This window comes from Schistocerca cancellata, chromosome 2 (assembly GCF_023864275.1).
Source record: "Schistocerca cancellata isolate TAMUIC-IGC-003103 chromosome 2, iqSchCanc2.1, whole genome shotgun sequence".
In the NCBI taxonomy this organism is placed as follows: Eukaryota; Metazoa; Arthropoda; class Insecta; order Orthoptera; family Acrididae; genus Schistocerca; species Schistocerca cancellata.
In genome coordinates, this window is record NC_064627.1 from 795,798,770 (window position 1) to 795,822,926 (window position 24,157).

The window sequence follows — 24,157 nt, forward strand, 5'->3', positions numbered from 1 at the left end:
TTACCTAGGGGACGCCCGAGCGTGTGTGGAGGGCGAGACACAAAGCCTTCTTGAAGGCTCTTTCCGTGTCTCCCAATGTCGTGCTGAACACACGCAATATATTATATATAGGGAGATTGAGAAGTCGGCCGAAGCTGAACATTCCCTGGAAAATGGACGCAGAACACGATCTGAAAAGACGAGAGTCTTGGGGCTTACGTCATTATACACTGGTGCCCAAAATTAAACCAACGGACGGAAATTTTGCAAGGCTGGGTTTATTTTGTCACAAAACTGTATAAACAGGTTACAGTAAAGTAGAAACAACGTAAAGAATACAGAACGTAATCCACTGCAACATGTATAACGGTAGACAAAAATGTTCTTCGTTGTTTTCTAACTTAATGGATTTGCACGCACATTCTGACAATTGTTTTATGTGCTCAGTATGGGGTGTCACTACCTCTGACCCCAATACAGGCCTGACAGTGACGGGAATGCTGTGAATATTGTCATCAGTGTGATGTTGAGGCAATAACGCCCACTGTTCTTGCCGAGTTCCTCTCAAGTCTCGGAGAGTGGTTGGTGGAAGCGACTCGTCTCCCTATTGCATCGCAGACTTGCTCTGTGGGATTCAAATCGGGAGAGCGCGCAGGCCACGCCATACATCCAGTATCTTCCGTTTCCAGAAAAACACCAGTCACCTGCGCTCTGTGAGGTCAAGCATTAACGTCCGTCAATACGAAGTCTGGGCCCACAGCACCTCGCAACAACCGCGCATGAGATCCCAACATGTCCTCCACCACTGCTGATTCACCGTACAATTTCATGAAGAGGTGTTAGAGTGGTCAACATAATCCCTGCCCACACCGTTAGGGATCCTCCTCGATATCGGTCTCTTTCCACAATCTTTGGGTCCCGAAATGGTGTTCCGCGTGCCGTCCAAATGCGAATCCGTCGAGAATCACTCTCCAGACGAAATCGGGAATTTGAAAAGAACCTTGGCCCACCGTTAGTCCGTCCTGGTGGCATTTTGACAGTTCCACTCTAGACGTTTCCTTCGCTGATGAGACGCCAGAGGCAAACAGACAGCAGGTCTCCAACAACAAAGCCCAGTCTTCTGAAGCTTTCTGTATAACGTTTGCCTCTATACAACACGTCTGCGAGGTCAGATGCCAGTTGCAGTTAAGTACTATGGCGGTGCCGTCGTGGCCTTACAGCCAAATAACAGTCCTCTCTTTCATATATCGGCGCTACCCTGGTCTCTGGGACAGAGTTTCGATCTCTATAAATTGTCGCCTCATCCGAGAAACAACAGAACGATTCACATTAAGCCATCGGACCACATCAGTTTGCAACTCTCCTGCTTCCATTCTTCCTATGGCCCTTCACTGCATAGTGTCTGTAAGGCGTCTTCTCTGTGCCATACTGCACCGTCTGTGATTGTGTAAACAGCGATAGTGGGTGTGGGCTACCCTGGAAACACTACCCCTGCTTGATAGATGCACTGACATCATTGCTGGCGCAGTTGTCCGTTGATCGGGATGCCGTCTTCCGTGCGGAACACGATCGTAACGACATCTGTTGACTGTTTGTATAATTATATCGTGAACTGGTACGGATAAATAGCACTTTGTTGCCTTAATTTTGGACACCAGTGTATTAGGATTCCGTTGTAAAGGAGGCAGCGGAGATTAGAATGAACAGTAATAATTTTTAAAGAGACCAGCGCTATACACTAAGTGGCGCACAGGAGCAGGCTTTGCATATCAGGCTAAAGTAAAGTCGGATGCTTGACGCTTGTATGGAGGTGGGAGCAACAGTTTCAAATGTGACGTCAGCCCTCCGCGCCACCTGACTTCACTGGTTCCACGGCGGATCGGAGTTACTACGGGCTGCTGAGCTCGCCTTTAGTGCTGTAAGGTGCCAAGACATCGGCACTTACACGTTAGATTACCAACATTAGTATTAATAATAGAGGGACAGGCAAGGGCATCAGATCATGACTCTATTGATTATGATAAATATGAGGCACTCTCGAGCAGTATTCCATGCATGTCTGGATGATTAAGTCACTAACTTAAAGCGTTGGTGAAAAGTGTCGGAAGTTGAGAATTGTGGAATGTAAAGTCTGCAGTAGGTCGTAGCTCGCCGGGCCGCCGTGGGCGGCAGGTAGCGCTCACCGGAAACGCGGGACAATATGCGCTATTTGGGAATAGCCCGGCATCCGGAGCCACCTGTGCTGGGCAACACGTGGCGAAGACGGGAATTTCGTTTGCCTAGGGGCGTTATGACCTACTCGATCATTGGGTGTATCGCAGTGGAGGGAGTTCGGCGATGATTGAGCGTTCGACATTGGCCGAAACTGAGTATTCTTCCACCGCGTTTTCGTACGCGTGGGAGACGAGAGGATTGTGGAGGGAACTTCGCCTCCAGCCATCGAGCGGTACGGACTTGGCGTCTTGGCCATCGTCTTCGAAGGGAGATATACTCTGTATCGCAGCACTGCACCAACGCGTGTTCTGTGCAGAGTTCTGCGGTTAGAGCTCTTTGTGTGCTCAGAAGCGAGATTTTCACCAACGCTTAACCACTTTCAACAACTTACCTAATATTTTTGATCTGGTAGTTAGCCTTGCGAGGTGCCGAGTAGTTATCAACGTAGCTACCGGTAATAGGGGCGCGTAATTGCAAATTATTAATGTGCCACTCTCTGGAGTGTGTGGGTGGACAAATAAATTCACATTTTTTTTTGTAAATCTTGTCAGTTGTGGAGGATATCAAATTAAAATGCCAGTATTACAATCGAATTATCGACTTCATTGTAGCTAGCATTTACCCTGTCCCAGTAAGCTTTACATGTACTCTAGTCACTGCACAGCTTGCCCAGACGGGAAGGAAAGAAGGTTTGCGGTCTTCTATGTCAGTGACGGACAAATAAGTTTATAGTGCGCGCATCACTTCGCTCCTCTTTGGAAGGTCCCAGACATTGCTTTCGCTCCTATACAAGGGGAACACCATGCCAGCCCCGGGTGATGACAATGACAATGGCAGAGGCAGCGGCCGATCTGTAGATTTGAAAATACCACGAAAAATATTAACGTTATATGGACATCTTAACGTACATGTATAATGTCACAGTTAAGTAAAATATTATTGTGACGCAGGTCATTGCGTTCATTAACGGTAGTAATTGTGTTATTATTTCCCCTTTTCTGTTACAGCTGCAAAATATGAGCGAGAAGAACGACTACTGGTATGTCTCCGAGAGTACTCGAAACTGTAATTTTAGCCTCAGGGTGTTTTCACTAGAAATGTGTAGAAGGAAGCAATGTACCGTTCGACTCATCATAGAACGCATGTTCTTAGAACTTTAAGAGTAAAGCACACCGTACTACTCAACACCTCTCTTGTGGAGTCTGCCATTGGAGTTAGGTGAGCATTTCAGATACGCTTTTGGCGGTTACGAAACGCACTGCTCTTTCTTTCATTGAACATTCTCTGTTTCAAACATCAGTCTTAGCTGTAAAGCATCTGGGACGGACGAACAAAAGGGTCGAATGAATATTTTATACGCTTTCTCCTTCGTGGGTATATTACAGTCACTGAGAATTATTACAATGAATGACATCTGCTTCACCCTCGTTTAGTTTTACGTGTCCGCTCTGTTTTAAATCGCTCCGTACGCGTACGCCTAGAGACTTCACGGATGTGATTGTCCCCAGTGATTGTTCTGCGATCGAGAAATCATACAGTAAGACGTCTTTCTTCCTATTTATGCGCAATCCGTTACATTTGTCTATATGGAACATTACCTTCCAAATCCAGCGCCAGTCTTCGATTCTATGTAGATCTTTTTGCATTTCGTTACAATTTTCTAGTATTGCGGTTTTTCTGTACACAATAGCGTCATCCGTGAACAGACACGCAGAGCTTCCGACGTTATCCACTAGGCCGTTTATACGTATTGTGAGCAGTAACAGTCGAACAACAGTCAATTGTGGTACACTTCAGTCAATTTTTACGTCTGTTGGTTTCTGTCCGTTAAGAACGACATGCTATGTTCTATTTGCTACGAACTGTTCAATCCACATTTACCCACATCTCCTCTGAGGGAGGACGCCCCAGCTTGTGGTTGTTACGCGATACAAATCGCTGTATTCTATATTTTAGCATAGCGCAATAGCTCAAAAGTAAACTTGGAACCTGTACTTCGGTGTAAATGATGTCAGCATTATCGTGAGGAAATGTAAAATTTCTTGTGGTTTTGAGTAAACTTTTAGACTGTCGAGCTGTGTTGGTTCGCACAGAGATTTATTTGTCCCAACAATTATAATCTAGTCAAATTTTCCTATTACATTATGTAAGAAACTACTCTCTTCATTAGCTGTAGCACGGTCTTTAGAAATAACAAATGACGGATAGAATTTATCAGGCTCCGTAGGAGCACATGAGCGTAAACGACTCGGACATGTAATGAGGGACTACACAATTCAAAGGAAGACGGAAAGAAAATTTAAAGAGTAAAAACAAAGAGAATATGAATATTTCTTTAAAAAAAGACAAAAAGTGTTTACAATAATGTATAGAATGTGTAAGGAATTCACGAGCACAATAATATGAGCACCCTTTAAACTCAAATGTAAAAATATCGATTTTAATCTCAGTTTCTCACTGTTGTGCTGGAAACCTTTTGAAAATGAAATTTGTAGAATATTGCACATCTTGTGAGACCATATTCATCACCACACACTCCCATGAAGCAGGACTGGCACAATATAAACCAGACACGCATGAATAGTCACATGCACATTTGCTTACGTTCGGGGTCAACTGCCAGAGACTGCAAGTCATTCTACAAATCGACAGTGTGTTCTGGTGTTGCTGCTTTCTTATAGACAACCACATCATCTGCGAATGGTCTTAAGGACTTACGACGCTTTCAAGTAGATCATTCATACACATTGTAAACAGTAACGGTCCTGTCACACTTCCCTGGAGTCCTCCGCAAATTACCTTTACATCTGTAGATGTTCCGTTAAGAGCGAGGTGATTAGTTGTGTCTGCAAATAAGTCTTCAATCCAGTCGCAAACTTAGATCGAAACTCGGTGAGTTCGTATTTTCTTCACTAAACGGCAGCGCAGGACGATGTCAAAGGAACACGATATCAACCTGAGCGCCGTTGTCTGCACCGCTATGGATCTCTTCGAGGAACAGAAAGAGCTGAGTTTCGCTGGATTTCTGTTTGCGAAATCCATGCTGAGTTTTACAGAGGAGATTTTCGTTCTCCAAAACGTCACAATTTTTTATCATGAAACATGTTGCCAAATTCTACAACAGATTGACGTCAACGATATAGGCTTATAATTACGTGCATTTGTCCAGCGACCCTTCTTGAAAACGGGAATGACCTGTGCTTTTTCTCAGTTGAAAGCAACCCTTCGTTGTTCCAGCTACCTGCGATAAACTGCTGCTAGAAGGAAAGCAAGTTCTTTCACATAATCTTTGTAGTATCTTACAGGAATTCTTTACAGACGAATGGAAAAACTAGTAGAAGCCGACTTCGGGGAAGATCAGTTTGGATTCCGTAGAAATACTGGAACACGTGAGGCAATACTGACCTTACGACTTATCTTAGAAGAAAGATTGAGGAAAGGCAAACCTACGTTTCTAGCATTTGTAGACTTAGAGAAAGCTTTTGACAATGTTGACTGGAACACTCTGTTTCAAATTCTAAAGGTGGCAGCGGTAAAATACAGGGAGCGAAAGGCTATTTACAATTTGTACAGAAACCAGATGGCAGTTATAAGAGTCGAGGGACATGAAAGGGAAGCAGTGGTTGGGAAGGGAGTGAGACAGGGTTGTAGCCTGTCCCCGATGTTATTCAATCTGTATATTGAGCAAGCAGTAAAGGAAACAAAAGAAAAATTCGGAGTAGGTATTAAAATCCATGGAGAAGAAATAAAAGCCTTGAGGTTTGCCGATGACATTCTAATTCTGTCAGAGACAGCAAAGGACCTGGAAGAGCAGTTGAACGGAATGGACAGTGTCTTGAAAGGAGGATATAAGATGAACATCAACAAAAGCAAAACGAGGATAATGGAATGTAGTCGAATTAAGTCGGGTGATGCTGAGGGAATTAGATTAGGAAATGAGACACTTAAAGTAGTAAAGGAGTTTTGTTGATGATGGTCGAAGTAGAGAGGATATAAAATGTAGACTGGCAATGGCAAGGAAAGCGTTTCTGAAGAAGAGAAATTTGTTAACATCGAGTATAGATTTAAGTGTCAGGAAGTCATTTCTGAAAGTATTTGTATGGAGTGTAGCCATGTATGGAAGTGAAACATGGACGGTAAATAGTTTGGACAAGAAGAGAATAGAAGCTTTCGAAATGTGGTGCTACAGAAGAATGCTGAAGATTAGATGGGTAGATCACATAACTAATGAGGAAGTATTAAATAGGATTGGGGAGAAGAGAAATTTGTGGCACAACTTGACCAGAAGAAGGGATCGGTTGGTAGGACATGTTCTGAGGCATCAAGGGATCACCAATTTAGTATTGGAGGGCAGTGTGGAGGGTAAAAATCGTAGGGGGAGACCAAGAGATGAATACACTAAGCAGATTCAGAAGGATGTAGGTTGCAGTAGGTACTGGGAGATGAAGAAGCTTGCACAGGATAGAGTAGCATGGAGAGCTGCATCAAACCAGTCTCGGGACTGAAGACCACAACAACAACAACAACAACAACAACAGGTATCTCTGCTAGTCCTGATGCCCTTCTACTATTAAGCGAGTGTACTTTGTTTTCTATTCCGCGAACAGTTATCTCAATATCTTCCATTTCGACGTTCGTACGTTGATTGAAAGCAGAGGCTATACTACGATCTTCCGCGCTGATACAGCATCGGAAGATCGAATTCAGTATTTCGGCCTTCTCTCTGTTATCTTCCGTTTCAGTGTCAGTGTGGTCACTCAGGGACTGAATAGATGATTTCGAACTTATCAATTTTACGTAAGACCAAAACCTCTTATTAGAGTGTTTGGTCAGATCAATTGACAAAATTTTCCTTTCAAAGTAAGACTACTCAGATACTCTGCGAATTATATCCTGCCATTCTTGCCAAGTAAAAATATTTTGCTACGTTTCTTAAGAATCCTTGTAATACCCGCAGTCTCAGTTACTATCACACCATTATGATCACTGATACCTTCCTCTTCGCTAACTGATTCGGTAAGTTCAGAACTTTCGGTTGCTAGGTGTACTAAGAGGTTGCTTTTACGAGCTGGTTCTCTATTTATCTGCTCGAAGTAATTTTCGGACGAGACATTCAGAATAATGCCACACGAATCCCTGCGTCTGGCACTGGTTTTGATTGCATGACTCTACTAATCTATACCTGGCAACAGAACAGAGCATGTACAGATATCACGCAGACAGTTCAAAGACACACGTGACACGTTCTGTAGAAGCATTGTCCAGTTGAAAAATGACTCCACGATATTGTCGCATGACAAATAACACATGAGGATGCAGGATGTTCATGACGTGTCGTTGTGCTGTTAGAGTTCTCTAATTTACTGCCAGCTGTGCCCAGAAGACATACACGGGGGTCCTCACACTGTTACACGAGCAGTAACAATGTTGTGCCTCTTCCGTTGGAAGAATGGGACATCTCCCCAGCTCGCTGCCTTACTTGAAAACGATGGTCAGCTGACGTAGTACAGAACCGCGACTGATCGGTGGACACCATGCGATCCCATTTATCAGTAGCCCATGCTTCCCAGTCATTGCATCACTCCAAACAAGGCCGTTTAGACTGTTGTTTTATCGGCAGCGTACACACGGGACTGTAATTCCCTAATTGGGCTACTGCTACTCTCTGACCAATGGTGTAGAATGCTGTAAAGAGGTGGAATACTTACTCTAGGGTGGCAGACGCAGATGTGAAAGGGTTATGAAGTGTTTGGTGGACAACACAGCGACCTTGCCTTTTGATGACCAGACGTGGTAGACGTAACTGTGATGACGAGTATGCCTGCACTCACATTCCGATGCAGATATTGGGCCACTGAACAAATCTGGACATTGCACGATTCGACCAGCAGGCCAAATCTGGACCCCCGATGACGTCCTTTTCAAAGTCTGTCAGGAGCTGATAATGCGATTTCATATGAGTACGTGGCATCTCCTTCACAGCGATCAGTCGACGTTTGATTCTGTTTACACCCACTGTATATCGTAAGAGACCTGGTTACAACACTAAACGCGAGAAACACTGATGAAGTCTTGTAGACTCATACTGCCACATTCTTCGTAAACTTAACTCGATTTTGTAATCATCGAAATAACATCATATATCCTCTTAGTCTATAAAGTTTCATTTCGTTTCCTTCTCCCCTTCTTGGTGCTGCACTTTTTTTGTAAGGCAGTGTATTTCTTTCCTCGCCGATTCTGAGGGAACCTCATTTCTTATCAAACCATCAAATTTTCAACATGTCCCTACAGCACCACATTCAAAACGCTTCAATTCTGCTCTTTTTCCACAGTCCATGACCCACTTCCACATACTGTTGTGCTTCATTTGCACAATCTCAGTAAATTCGTCCTCAAATCAGGCCAATTATTCATAAAAGTAGGCTTATTTTGACCAGGAACCCCCTCTATTCACTTCCTAGTCTGCTTTCCATATCCTTCTAGCTTTGTTCGTCATACTCCGTTTTGCTTACAACGTAGTAGAATTCCTTCACTTCCTCTGCTTCGTCGTCCACAATTTTGGTAGCAAATTTCTGAGGGATCTCATTTTGCTACTTCTCTTTACCTATTCGTATCAATCCTGTAAATATGCAGTTGTTTGTATAGTTATTTGAAATGTATATTTGAAATACGTTTTTTCGTAAAATCTTATTCCACGACAAGTCCATTGTCATCATAAAAGGGATACCCACGTGAACAAAACTACTGCTACTACTACGTCAGATGCTGCCGAATGATTACACGGCTGTCACAACACTGCAGAGCGTACAAATTCACGTTCGTCGCAAAGGGGTGGCCTATCAGCGGGTGTTGTCACCTGTAACTTTCACTCTCTGCAGCGTCGTCGGATGGCATTTCTCGCCATGGGCTCCTGCCCTCAATATTAAGACACAAATTACAGCCCTTGAAGTCTGTCCGTATTATATTGTTACACTCTGTAGACAGGTTGGTGTGTGTTACTTTTAGTGCCACAAACGCTTCGTATAATTTACCAAACTTTGTAGTAGAGGATCGTTATACAGCGTGTGTTAGACCTTTTTTGTCAAAGTGAAGATCGGAAATAAATATTTCTTGTGTTACGGACATACGCAGTATACAACAATGCAGTTTACAGTAAATGTTGTAAGCGACGACCGCCAGTCTCCGTGCGTGTATTGCGCGCCTGGAGTGAGGACAATCCTTACGCAACCCATATCGGTGGGAATTGTCCAAGACCACCTAATAGGATGTTAACGTCCGCAAGCACTAACCGCCACGTGCCCTCATCGTTGGACTGCAAGGTGAGACGCTGTTCCACTGCCAGCGCGATCGCAGGATTTCACACCTCTGGACCTCTACCTTTGGGGTTACATCAGGCAGTTGGTGTATGAAACTCCCGTAGAAACGGCTGAAGACCTGCTTCCTAGGTTTCAAGTTACCTTTCTCCTGGTACAAAAGATACCATGGATCTTTGAGAGAGTGCGGCAGAACTTCATGCCCCGTTGCCATACATGTATTGAAACTGACGATCGTCACTTTAAACAGTTTCCATTTGCTACGTTGTTGTTATATGGTGTACGCCGTGTATGTTCATAACACAGTAAATATGCATTTCTGACCCTTGGTTCCCTATCTCAATATAATTGGTGGTGGATCCTCCACCACCTGTTTCAATTTTACCCAAAGGGCTTGAGACACATTGTATTGCTAGTAAACCTATAACGCCGACATAGTAGAAGGAGGGTAATAAATGACATGTAAAAATGAAAAGATCCAATATCATTGTCTTCGGGGTTGCTAGGCTGAATAGTGAACAGTTCTAATGATGGTTAAGTCCAAATTTTGTAGAGCAGAACGCTTAGAACTCTCCACGACCTCTTAGGTGGAGTTAACCTTGTAAGGAATCATTCTTCCAGGTAAGGTGCCATAAACCACGAGAAAACGTAAGCAATGAACGTCAGATAATTAGCTACTCGTGTGACCAATTATCAACCTCATCTTGTTGCTTTTACGAGGGGCATTCAGTAAGTAATGATACACATTTTTGCTGAAAGCAGGTTGGTTTTATTCAAGATTCCAATACACCATACTATTCCCCACTCTTTTAGATACAAAATCCTATTTTCCGAACATAATCTTCGTTCTGTACGATGACCTTACACCACCTTACTCAGAGGGCCTGTACGACCGCATTGTATCACTCTATCGCTCGACGTCGGAGCCAAATGATGCATCAATAACCTCTCCATCATCCAAGCAGTTCCGCACATATCGTGCTTCTGTTAGGAGACGAGGAATCCGCAGGCACACACTTCTGAGTACCCCAACTGGATTAGGACGGTGTCAGCTCTAACAAAAGAGAGGTCCAGTTGTGATTCGTGGACCAATTCGAATGAGAGTGTCCGCACGTTCCAGCACTCCAGGAGTTACCGCTGTATGCGGCCGGCCGTTACACGCGAGATCGGACATGTTTGCACGACCTTACTGCGTTGATGGCGTACGCCTCGCCCAACGAATCACCGAGTTTTTATTCACCGTCAGGTCTCCGAGGACATTCTGCAAGAATCTATGAATATCTGCGATGCTCTGATTTTCAAACAAAAGAAATCCAGTGACAGATCTCTGCTTGGAATGCACCTCCGTTACAGGCGTATTTTTCAAGGTTGTGTAAACGCCGCCACCAGTCGAGACTTCGTGAAATTATAGGGACTCAAGCGAGTAAATTCCACGATGTTCTACAACAAATTCCGCATTTTTTCATCCTAGACTGACTGAGAAATAAAAATGGGTTGCATTAGTTATTGAACGCTCCTCGCAGATTTCGCAACAAGGAATCGAAGCTTACGACACGTAAACATACAATCTGAAACTATGCACCGGAGACTTTAGTAAAGATTCAGCAACTTAAGGTGCGGCCTGGTTTTTATGGGCAAGGGCGTGGGGAACCGGATGTGAAAATGAAATTCTCCAGCGTCGGAACGCAACACGTTGAAATTAAATTTCGCAACAGCGATATCTTGTGCGGCCTTTGGCTCCTCGGCGACGTCGCCTGCATCTTTGCAGGAAATTGGCATACTCGCAATCCCGTGCAAGTTGGGGAGGGCCGGCCGCGTCCGGGGAAACTTCATTAATTTCGACCAAGTTTCCTCGCGTCTGGCGGCCTGAATAGACAAGCCCGGCCGGCTGGCTGGCAGGAAGGAAACGTTAGTTCGTTACTCGGCTACGGATTTCGCGCCAGCCTGCAGTCTGCAGCTAACTTTGCGTTTCATTATGACGACCGAAATCCAGAATTTTGCTACAGACTTCCTTTCTGTATTTTGCGCTTCGTTAGAGAGTAATTAGATTGCCTGCACAATCTCTGCGCTGTGGTACACCGTTGCTGAGGGGGGAATTGGATTATTACGGGATTAAGTTCACTTTCAGGAGCTAGGATTCTACGCTCTTCCGTGCATAATTCCGACAAGTTTACACTGGTACACAGTAAAGGCACTGTATCTACGCGAAGAACATTGTTATGCTCCAGTTCGGAGAGATTACTTAATACAGGTTGGTCAATAATTAACTGGTCCGGAAATTGTGCATCATGCATCATTCTTAACATTATGCAACTTTTGTTCAATGTATCGCTAAATATGGACACGCAGAAGCTAGTACAATAAATACGTACAATAAATAATTTGTAAGGCTGAAAAGGCAGATGTTTGTTCATACTACTGTAACACGGCTTTTAATCTTGTACAGATAACCGGCATTACAATTTGGTTGCACTCTTCTGCTGGCTTCTTTTCTTATCGAGCCGCTCGCTTAGCAGACTATAGATTCAAAGTTTGTGTTTCCAGTCATTACTGCGTTGTAAGGTTGTCAGTTATCGCTTCTTTCACCTCTGGCAGTGATTTGCTAATACAAAAAAATACCAAGCTGTACCGTGTTTTGGAGTCCATTATAAACTACAGGTCCCCCAGTAACTACCTCAGCAAGTCAGTTGTAGACAGGAGGAAACTTACTTCCACTAGCACAACAGCCAGTTCAGAATAACTTACGTGCTGAAGAAACCTTTACCATGGACACTAACGGAAAAAATCGCAACACCCAAAAATAATTAAAATAGAATAACGACATTGTGGGAATACATTTGTCTAGGTAACATATTTCAGTGATTATCATCGCAAGATCACAGGTTAGTGTAAGCAAAAGGTAAGCCATTGTAAATTTGAAATGCTGGTACATTAACAACCGCTGTAATGGCGAGAATGTTGAGTGCAGGCATACGTAGATGCATTCATTATGTTGTGCAAGTGTCGGATGTCAGTTCGTAGGATGGAATTCCATGCCTGTTGCGTTTGGTCGGTCAACACAGGGACGGATAATGCTGTTTGTGGATGACGCTGTAGCTGATGTCCCATATGTAATAGACAGAGGCAGATCTGGCGATCGAGCAGGCCAAGGCAACATCTCGACACTCTGTAGACCATGTCGGGCTCCAACAGCGAGCGTTATCCTGCTGGAAAACACCTCCTGGAACGCTGTTCATAAATGACAGCGCAACATGTCGAATCACCGGATTGACGCACAAATTTCTAGTCAGGGTGTGTGCTTCTGCTGTCATACGAAATCGCGCCCCAATCCATAACTCCAGGTGCAGTGCCAGTGTGTCTACCACCCAGACAGGTTGGTTGCAGGCTCTCATCTGGCCTCCTCCTAACCAACACACGGTCATCACTGGCACCCAGGCAGAACCAGCTTTCATCAAAAAAACACAACAGACCTCCACCTTGTACTCAAATGAGCTCTCGCTTGACACAACTGACGTCGCAAATGGTGGTCGTTTGGAGTCAGTGGATTGCACTCTACGGGGCTTCTGGCTCGGAGCTGTCCCTGAAGTAACCGATTTGAAACAGTTCGTTGTGTCACTCTAGTGCAGACGCAGTTTGATGTGCCAGAGACATATGCTGAACACGATGGTCGTCCCTCTTCGTAGTGCCACGTCGCCATTCGGAGCCTGGTCCTGTTGCGACCGCATATTCCCCTGACTACCGATGCAAGCAACCATGTGCAGTGGCCACATTCCTGCCAAGTCTTTCTGTAACATCGCAGAAGAAACCTCCAACCTCTTCTACTGCTACAAAGAGATAGCTCACACAGACAACGCAAGCACACAGAGCTACAGTTACTATACTGACCACAAGAAAATGCAGATAAGTAAAATACAATACCAAAAAAACCAGCTAATCAAAATACCCAATAACTTAATTCTGGTGCACTGTCATAGAGTAACGGTCTCGTTGTCTTTACAATTTCACAATCAAATCGTTGCACCCTAAGTCAGGCTGTGCAAAACATATGAAAACAGCTCTGACACACTCTAATCGCTCAAAGCCTAGCTGTGCTTCCATACAACAACAAATTGAATCAACAAACGGAAGCGCACATATCCACAGAGAAATATACACTACGTGATCAAAAATATCCGGACAGCTGGCTGAAAATGACTTACAAGTTTGTGGCGCCCTCCATCAGTCATGCTGGAATTCAATACTGTGTTGGCCGACGCTTACCCTTGATGACAGCTTCCACTCTCGCAGGCATGCGTTCAATCAGGAGCTGGGTTTCTTCAGGAATGGCAGCCCATTCTGCACGGAGTGCACTGAGGAGAGGTATCGTTGTCAGTCGGTGAGGCCTGGCATGATGTCGGGGTTCAAAAACATCCCAACGGTGTTCTATCGGATTCAGGTCAGGACTCTGTGCAGGCCAGTCCATTACAGGGGTGTTATTGTCGCCTAAACTCTCCGCCAAAGGACGTGCATTATGAACAGGTGCTCCATTGTGTTGAAAGATGCAATCAAATGTTCAAATGTGTGTGAAATCTTATAGGACTTAAATGCTAAGGTCATCAGTCCATAAGCTTACACACTACTTAACCTAAATTATCCTAAGGACAAACACACACACCCATGCCCGAGGGAGGACGCGAACGTAAGCCGGGACCAGCCGCACAGTCCACGACTGTAGCGCCATAGACCGCTCGGCTAATCCCGCGGGGCAAAAGATGCTATCGCCATCCCCGAATTGCTCTTCAACAGTGAGAAGCAAGAAGGTGCTTAAAACACCAATTCAGGCCTGTGCTGTGATAGTGCCACCCAAAACAACAAGGGGTGCAAGCCCCCTCCATGAAAAACACGAGTACACCATAGCACCAACACCTCCGAATTTTACTGTTGCCACTGCACACGCTGGCAGATGACCTCCACCGAGCATTCGCCATACCCACACCCTGCCATCGGATCGCCACATTGTGTACCGTGAATCGTCAATCCACACAACGTTTTTCCACTGCTCAATCGTTCAGTGTTTCAATGTTTACGCTCCTTTCACCAAGCGAGGCGGAGTTTGGCATTTACCAGCGTAATGTGTGGCTTATGAGTAGCCGCTAGACCATGAAATCCAAGTTTTCTCACCTCCCGCCTAACTGTCGTAGTACTTGCAGTAGATCATGACACAATTTGGAATTTCTCTGTGATGGTCTGGATAGATGTCTGCCTATTACACATTACGATCCTCTTCAACTGTCGATGGTCTCTGGCAGTCAAGAGAAGAGGCCGGCCTGTACGCTTTTGTGCTGTACATGTCCCTTCACGTTTCCACTTCACTATCACATCGGAAACAGTGGACCTAGGGATGTTAAGGAGTGTGGAAATCTCGCGTACACACGTATGACACAAGCGACACCCAATCACCTGGCCACGTTCGAAGTCCATGAGTTCCGCGGAGCGCCCCATTCTGCTCTCTCACGATATCTAATGACTATTGTGGTCGGTGATATGGAGTACCTGGCAGTAGGTGGCAGCACAATGTACGTAATATGAAAAACGTATGTTTTTGGGGGTGTCCAGATACTTTTGATCCCACAGTGTAGTTGGACGAGCTCTGTCAACTTCCAGTGCTTGCCAATAGTAACTACAACTGACCAAAGCACACGTTGCATTGTACTCTGCACTGTCTCTCCATAACCAACTTCGACACAGTTCCTCTGCACTGTGAGCTGCCATCTTCTCCTCGACACCCACAGAAGACACGATCCACTTACCCAGCTGAACGATGTCGGCATTACAGCTCGCCACACCCCACACTATACGTTTCAATTCACTGCTGTTGTCACCGCGCTGCATGCTGCTCACTGTCCAACTGCACTCTCATCTCGAGGGTTTGTCTTGCTTGGTGGCAGACCACAAACTCTGAGCCCAGTCTGCCACCACTGAAGACACCGCCAGCGGATGACTGTAGCCAACTGCTTTGCCAGCCACGCTAATACATAGCAAGTCCCGCCGGCGCTTTAACAAGGCGCCCACGTCGCACAGGACTTGTCAGCCGCTGCCAACAGCTGGCCTCTGACGCTGGTACGAGTTGACGTGGTCGTTCACCCTTACTGTCAACTGTTTCCCACGGCGACCCCTTGGCCCAGCCAAGCCGACACAAACAAGTTGACCAGCGTGCTATACAGGCTCGCAGCCACAGTCCTCAGTGTCCACCGGCGGTAGCCCAGGCTGATGTCGCTTTGGCTCAATACTACCAACTGCCCACCGCCCTGTGGCGCCGCCAGTCTTGGGGTGGCGCTGCCTCTGCGGATTCGCTGCCACACATTCTCTGGCGAGACATGTGGACTTAATCTCGCTGGTGTGGCCAAGGAGGGTTAGAATATAGGTAGACGTCCGAAACGCCAAAGAAGTGTAGCTTGCCTCCTTCAAAGTACTGAGTCCTGGTGAAGTGTTCGTATTGGTCTCACTAAAAACAGTAATAAAGCATTTGGCTCTTTTGCCGTGATGTACACTAAGCTTGCCGACTGAAAATCAGCGTTAAAAAGTTAAGTTGTCAGCTGTCTGTAGACGAGTATTCATCCCCGAAAGCATATGGGTTCAGAGTACATACTTAGAACAGACTGTCAATTCAATGCATTAACACTAAGAGGGTAAGTTCAACATGGGGCTTTAATGGAGAAACAGGCATCTAGAACTCCTCAAGATGGCGGACTTGCTTCAGCTGACGTATGCACTTGGCCTTATTTTAACCTCCTTGGGTGCGATTAGCAGGCCAGGCGGGAAATATCGTCGTGCAGCAAAATTCAGTTTCATGGCACAGTTTACCTGCTTTGTAGGCTATGGTTTTCTGTCTGTGGAAAGACTAAATGGGAAGGGGCAAGTATTGCCTCACACGAAGCAGTACTACAATTCATTTTCATGTCTCTTTAAAATGTATCCAAAAATTACTGTAGAATTCAAAATAGAACTTTTAACAGGACTCTTTTGTTTGTAATATTTTAAATTTAGTGAGTATATGTCCTAAGTGTCAAGCGCTACTTAATAGTGGTCTGCAGACAGCTACTACTGGGAGATTATGTTGATGGTTGCCGAACTAGTAACTAAGTGGTATTGAGTTGCATGAAAATTATCACACAGATGTTAACATAAATGCTGATAGGTAGTGCATTTGACCACAAAGTTAAAGTAAATCTTCCAGGTCATGAATGAAGAAGACGCCCTACAGCAGGAACTATGCTGTGAAATAGAAGCCTTTGCCTTTTGCGGGCGAGTGCTCTATCAACTGAGGTACCCCAATGCAACTCATGACCTTTCCTTACGGCTTCACTTCCTGCAGTGACTCATCTCCTACCTCCAAATTTCACAGAAGCTCTCCTCGTAGCTTGGGGGACTAGCAGTCCTGGAGGAATGGATATTATGGAGACATGGTTAGCCATAGTCTGGAGGATGTTTCCAGAATCTGCAGCAGAGTGTGGCGTTTTGGAACTGTGTGCTGGAATAGGACACGGCGGTTAGTGAATCGTCCTCGCGTAGCTCTGTTGGTAGAGCACTTGGCCGTAAAAGGCAGAGGTCTCACATTCGAGTCAAAATTTGGCACATAGTTTTAATCTGTCAGGAAGTTTCATGATTGGACTGTTAGCTTTCCTCCTTTAACTCGCGGTTCGCGGTGATTAGCACTGTCTTTGGAAGTAGATTTGCATTTTTGTGGCGATGAACATGCTGAATCCATTTCTTCAATTTCTTGAGGAGAGCACCATGCACTTTAGAACTGGTCGTTGTACCAAGAGGAAGGACATCAAACAGAATGACTCTTCAGGCCCTAGAAGACCATCGCCAGGATTTTACTGGCTGAGGATGTGGCGTTCAACTTTTTCTTTGGCGGAGAGTTGGTATGGCCCCACTCCATGGATTTACGTTTTGTTTTAGGTGCGAACACATATTTCATCGCCTGTGACGACGTACGACAAAAAATCGTCGCGGTTAGCCTTGTAATGTGCAAGCAGTTCTGCACAGATTGTCCCTTAGTTGCTCTTGAACGTGTTCTGTTAGACAACGAGGAACCCAACGGGCACACACCCTTGAGTAACCCACCTAGTGGATGTGTGTGTCAGCGTTACCAACAGGGATGTCTAGTTGAATGGCGATGTGTTTACTTCTGGTTTGTCAAACACCTTGAATGACAACATCCGTTGGTTCCAACACTGCAGGCGTGTGCAGCCAGCCAGCTTGTGAGTAGTGGGGTTAAGAGACTTGTGGAACACTTGTCATAACAAATTGATATGCTAGTTAATTAAACTGATTAATTAACCACCCTTCCCCCTGCCCATCCGCTTAACCTAGTTTCTGCTGAATGGTTTGTGACCCCTTGTAATTGATTTATGGACCCTTGGGCATTCATTAATGGCATTCTGGGAATAATTCATCCTCCTGACAAGCGAAACTGCCCATTGCGCCATCTCAGGTTTAGTAGTAAGATGGCCCATCAGATAGTCTGAAAAAACTGAACACAGATCAAGTATGAAAACAGAAGAAGGTATACTGAACTATAAAAATGAAGCAAAATACAAAGAGTGAACAGTCCAAGCTCAAAATATGCCGCATCACCTCACTGTGCAAGGCAAGGTACATGGTTGTGTGGTTATGGGTTGGATTGCGAAAGGGGGGGTGGGGGTGATCTGGGGATCTCTGTTCAAACCCATGTTGTACCTTTTTTTTCACAGAATTATGAACTGTTCATCTGGTCATTGATGTGTCTCGTCACTGTCTTCAAATTTGTGTCTGTGTCATGGTGTAATATCCCTTAGCAACAGTAAGGGACCTCCAGATATACATACCTCCTATTCTTTCTACACAAGTGCCACATATTATGACTCCTGCATTCCATTTTGGAAGTTCTGACTCTTGAATTCCTTTGTTGTACCACAGATCACACACGTTTATTTGCTGTTTTCATTTCTGTGAGAGGTCTGTATGGCATCTCGCCTGCTCTCACTATCCACCACATTTATTAGCAGTGCTAATATAGTCTTATAACATGTCTCATGTTCTATAACCAATGTATAATATAACAACTGACAAGACTACAGAAGGAAAACAGACACATCAGACAGACAGACAGTTCATATGTTTGTGAAAAAGAAAAAATGAAACACAAGGGAGATTTGAACACAGATCTCCCACTTGGTAGTCCAAAACCATGACTACACAACCATGATAACGTGGTTCCTGTACTTCACTCTATGTTGCATATCTTAAGCTTGGACCATTCACTATTTCTATTTCATGCTATTTCATACTTGATCTGTGTTTTTGATGGACTATCCACTGGGCCATTTTACGACTAAATCCGAGAGGGGTGTGATGGGGAGTTTCCCTTGTGAGATACCCCCAGTCCTCCCTCTCCCCACACCTCCCTGTCCCCACCCCTCCCTCTCCCTATCCCCTGCCCCTCTGGGAAAATAGACACTTTCTTTTGCCACCCCTCCCCAGTTCCGTCTAGAACCACATTTCCCCCTCATGGGGAACCCCCCAGCCCTTCCTTCCCCTTTCCAATTTCCTCCTCCCAACCACCATCTGGAACTTTGTGGGAAAAAGATTCAGTCTGTGCTAAGCTGTTGGTGTGGAAGGATCTCACAACATAAACTTCAAATTAATTTCAATTAACATAATAATATATTGTTCAATTCAGTTAATATATTCTTTATTTAAGCAGTTTGTGGAAGACACGACATTTCCCACCAGTCTCTCTCCTCCCCTTCCCAACATGGGTAGAGCTCACATCTGTACCCTCCTCTTTCCATGACATAATAACTGTAAGCATTGAGGAATCGATTGAAGTGTGATATATCAGCCGCCATTTTTGGTTATGGGGACATGTGTGAGCTGACTAGGTCTGAAAGGAAGGATCTCACTATAGAGCGATTGTGTGAAAATGACAAAAAATGAGAGGTGTTGTGGTATAGTATGCACTTTGTTGGGTATTTTAGTTCAATTCGGAATTATGTTAGTGCAGTGTCCCTGTAGGTAGCGTCCTCCTGGCAAGCTACTGTCGTAATGTGTTCAATTGAGAATATGTTGGTGTTGGACAGAGAGGAGTTTAATAAGTACACCTATGGATTGTGTCCATAGCCTCCTACATGGCGAATGGAAGGAGGTAATAATGGATAAGCATGGGGTGAATACTTTTCAGTAAATAATGGCAATGCAGCAGGATGGGCTGAAGATGATTTTCACAACTCAAAGAGACTATTCCCTGTGCTAAAGCCATTTGTGTTTTTTTTAAAGGCTGGTCAACCCTTAGTGCAGTAAACAACTTTGTCCTGTTTCACTACCCCAGACAGAATGAACCAGAGATGATCACATTTGGCCGGCCGAAGTGGCTGAGCGGTTAAAGGCGCTACAGTCTGGAACCGCACGACCGCTACGGTCGCAGGTTCGAATCCTGCCTCGGGCATGGATGTGTGTGATGTCCTTAGGTTAGTTAGGTTTAAGTAGTTCTACGTTCTAGGGGACTTATGACCATAGCAGTTGAGTCCCATAGTGCTCAGATCCATTTGAACAATTTTTGAACCATGATCACATTTGTGTGTGGGCCTCAAATGGGATAGTTTATAAAACTGTCACAGAGGTCCCTTGAAACACTTTTTTTGCACCACTGCCTTGGTAACCAATTGGAACACAGAATTCACTCCCTCCCCCACCTAAAAATTGGTAGGAGCCAATAGGAGTGCAGGAAAACTACATCTGGCAATGGAATCATGGTATCAAGGCGATATAAAATGGATGCACTCTCAGTCCCAGTCCAATGATTCAACCACAGCAGTGAAGATCCTCACCCACCTCCATCTCACAAAAGAAGCGTTAAAGTAAGCACATGTGCTTCTCCTCCATGTATTTGTAGAGCTCCATGTCTTTGTTCAACTCCTTATCTTTGATTGGGGATCCTTATTCTTCCTTCTTCTTTGTTCAGCAGCCACCAGCGTTTCTGGACCAGCAGCGACCTCCAGCAGCAGCTATCAACTTGTCAAGACCTGCAGCAACCTCTGACCTGTCAGGACTGGCAGTAGCAGGGGTACCTTGCGATTTTATAACGCACTTGACCAGCATGTTGTAGCAGGATACCAAGTTGCTATTATCCATCCTCCTCGTCGAATTGTGTGGTGAAGACATCCAGCCAGCCCCAAACTTTCAGAACTATGCTGGGGCCCCTACAGCAGGTGGTGCAGGTTGGTAGTGGTCTCCAATGTAATTCAAGGTCAAAGTGTTTATGTGGTGGATGAGAAGCTGCCGATTCGTCCCAATGCTATATTGCTTTTCAGTTCAACTTATAATATAAAAGATAGTTGTTAGAAGCACTTAGATACTGGTATAGAAGTATCAGTGTGTAGTGACTGGTGTGTTGTGTTGGAGACTGAAAATGCATTGATAAGTGTTAAAGTGTTGTTTATGGAGTTGCAATGGGATGAAACGTGTCATTTAAAAACCTTCATCTATCAACAGATGACCTTCAAGTATTGACCATCTCCCCTGGACATTTATTGTGCTGGCCTGATGCTATCTGTAACGTCATTGTACGATGGTACAGCCATCATGCTGAGATCTGGAGGTCAATCCATTTATCTGCAACAAGCCACCATTACAAACTTGTTTGGCCTACAGATGATGTTATCCCTTGTGTCAGAAAGAATAAACTGTGGGCCGCTGTGTGTTCAAGCTGCATATGAGCATATTGTGAACTATCTCCGTACATATAGTATGCATGTAGACGATTTAGAACACTGCATCAATACAGTGTCAAAATAAGAAGCTAAAGGCACCCCTATCAGTCTGAGGGGAGTATACGCTGAATTCTGTGCACACAAGAAATCTGTATTTGCTAAATTCTGTACATGTGTGAAGATAAAGAAAGAACTAACTGATTTTTCCATGTAGCGCACCTAGTGTACGATTGTTGAATAAAAAAACGTATATGACCGCAAACCGTGTTTATTTTGTTCTTACCTCTCATAATAATGTTACTGCTACCAGCATTTTCACTGCAATGCCTAGAATACGGCAGCAGCACCAAGCTGTCTGAATCACTACAGTCAACATTTTCAGTCATTTTTAAACTGAATGAAAGACGAAAATTTTCAGGTGTATAAATACCCTGTGCCTTGTTTGATGACAAATATTTTCTATAAAAACCCATTGCATACCAAAACCTTACGTCATCACTATCATGATAGGGTGGATGATAAAAATGGTTCAAATGGCTCTGAGCACTATGGGATTTAACATCTGAGGTCATCAGTCCCCTAGACTTAGAATTACTTAAACCTAACTAACCTAAGGACATCACACACATCCATGCCCGAGGCAGGATTCGAACCTGCGACCGTAGCAGCAGCGCGGTTCCCGACTGAAGTGCCTAGAACCACTCGGGTGATGATACATCAGGACTTTGTCTTAAATGACTGGCCCTGTGATGGTGTGGAAGAAGACCAGAAGAAGAAGAAGAATGGGGTTCTCCTGCCCCATAATGTACGAGCAATAATTGGAGGTCCATTCAGCTGCAGCAAGACAAATGTTCCCATGTTGCTGCTAACACACCAGCATGGAGTCCACATTGATTATGTATGTGTATTTTCGAAAATGCTGTTTCAGCCCAAGTACCAGTTACTGCAAAAAATACTTCAAGGTGTCAATGCTGTAACATACACAACATTCAGTCAAAGCAGTCAAAACCTTCTGCCACAAAAAGTAAAGCCAACACTGTGTTCATTTTTGATGATGTTGCTATGAAAAACCAGGATCAAATTCTACAGTATCTCTGTTTTGGTCTCCCTACGAATGTTGACATTTTTATTTGAGTCAAACACATTCCAGAATCAAAAACCATTTAGTGATAGCTAAGGCAAATCTCATTATAGCTTTCAAACAAGACAGTTTAAATTTAAAACACATTTCCTAGGGGCATGTAGGAACCGAGATATCATTCTGTGATTCTGTAAAGATATGTGCAAATTGTTGAATCACATGCAGTACAGGTTTCTCGTTATTGATAAATCAATGAAACTGAATGATGGTAGATGTAACTTCCAGGAGTTTCTTCACACAAAGGTATGAAAAAAGTAATGAGTACATTACACCATGGACAAGTAGGCACATATTTCAGACACTCAGCCTGAGAAGATATGTGTGCAAAGACAGAGAATGGGTTTAAACATGGATGGAAAATATGATCCTCCCAAGTGTAAAGTTAAGCAGCTAGAGACGTACATCCAGGCACTTATGAGACTGATCAACACCAAGGATGCTGGGGTTAAGGAACCAGAGACATAATCCCAGATAATTCTGAGACAGAAAATATATGACTTAGCTGTAAGGATTAATAGAACTGAAATGAATGCACACGACTTAACTGTAAATTGGAATTGGAAGGTGCACCCTGTGAAGGAGTCCATTTAATATATAACAAGATGACGATGAAGCATAATGTCATCACAGAATGGAAGACTGTTTGAGAGAAGTTACAACTGCTAACATTAGGACGTTTGGATTGACTGCAGACTCTGAGGGGCCCTTTAAGCCAGTTACTGAATCTCTCAATGAATTCTCAGTGAAATTACACAACGACAACAGCATTGCTGATTTCAATAACCATCACAGTAATGCTAGGATAGACGAAACCATACAAGTTGGGCACGTTGCCCTTAAGTTTAAAAGAAAAATAAAGTATAGATAGGGTATTTCAAAAAATAACTGGTTTAATGAACCTCATATTCCTAAATCACATAAAAACTGCAAAGTATTCATCCAAGGACCTGGAGATGTATGGTGAAATGGTGCAATAGACTCATGGACATAGGAAAGTCAGAAACTGGTGCAGTGCTAAAGGCAAAATCGTTATAAAACTTACAGTAGATGTTCAGTGTAGCACTGCTGATAGCAGTGACATCCAGTATAAAAAAAGTCAGCAATCAGTCTCCACAGTATATATACTATGACAATACCTGTGAGCTAACAGATTGTCTGTGGCTGCTCATGGCATCAGCTGCTGCTTGTAACACTTCTCATTCGAATGAAGTTTTTTCAGTAATCTCAAGGGATATATATATATATATATATATATATATATATATATATATATATATATATATATATATATATATATATATATATAACTGAAAAAATATAGAAACAGTAGTTTGAGAACAGCACAAACCAGCATACGAAACATACCCACAGAGGCATGTTATGAATTAAGGCTGATCTTGTAGATATACAGGAATATATACAAATAATGGGTTCAAATATATTTTATTAGTTATTGACACATATTCCAAATTTTCCTGGGCATTATGCGTTAAAATAAAAATGGGGAGATATATTTTATTGGTTATTGATACATACTCCAAATTTTCCTGGGCATTATATGTTAAAATAAAAATGGGGAGAGATGTTGCAGAGGCTTTTGAGCATTTGTTGGAGACCAGGATGAATCAATGCCCAGACAACCTCCAAACTGATCACAGTGGAGAGTTTTACAATAGATATTTCAAGGCCATGATGCAGTGGTATGGGATAAATCGCTATTCAACATTCACCTTGTGCTGGCATATGCTGGCGCTAGTACACCATGTGGCATAGAG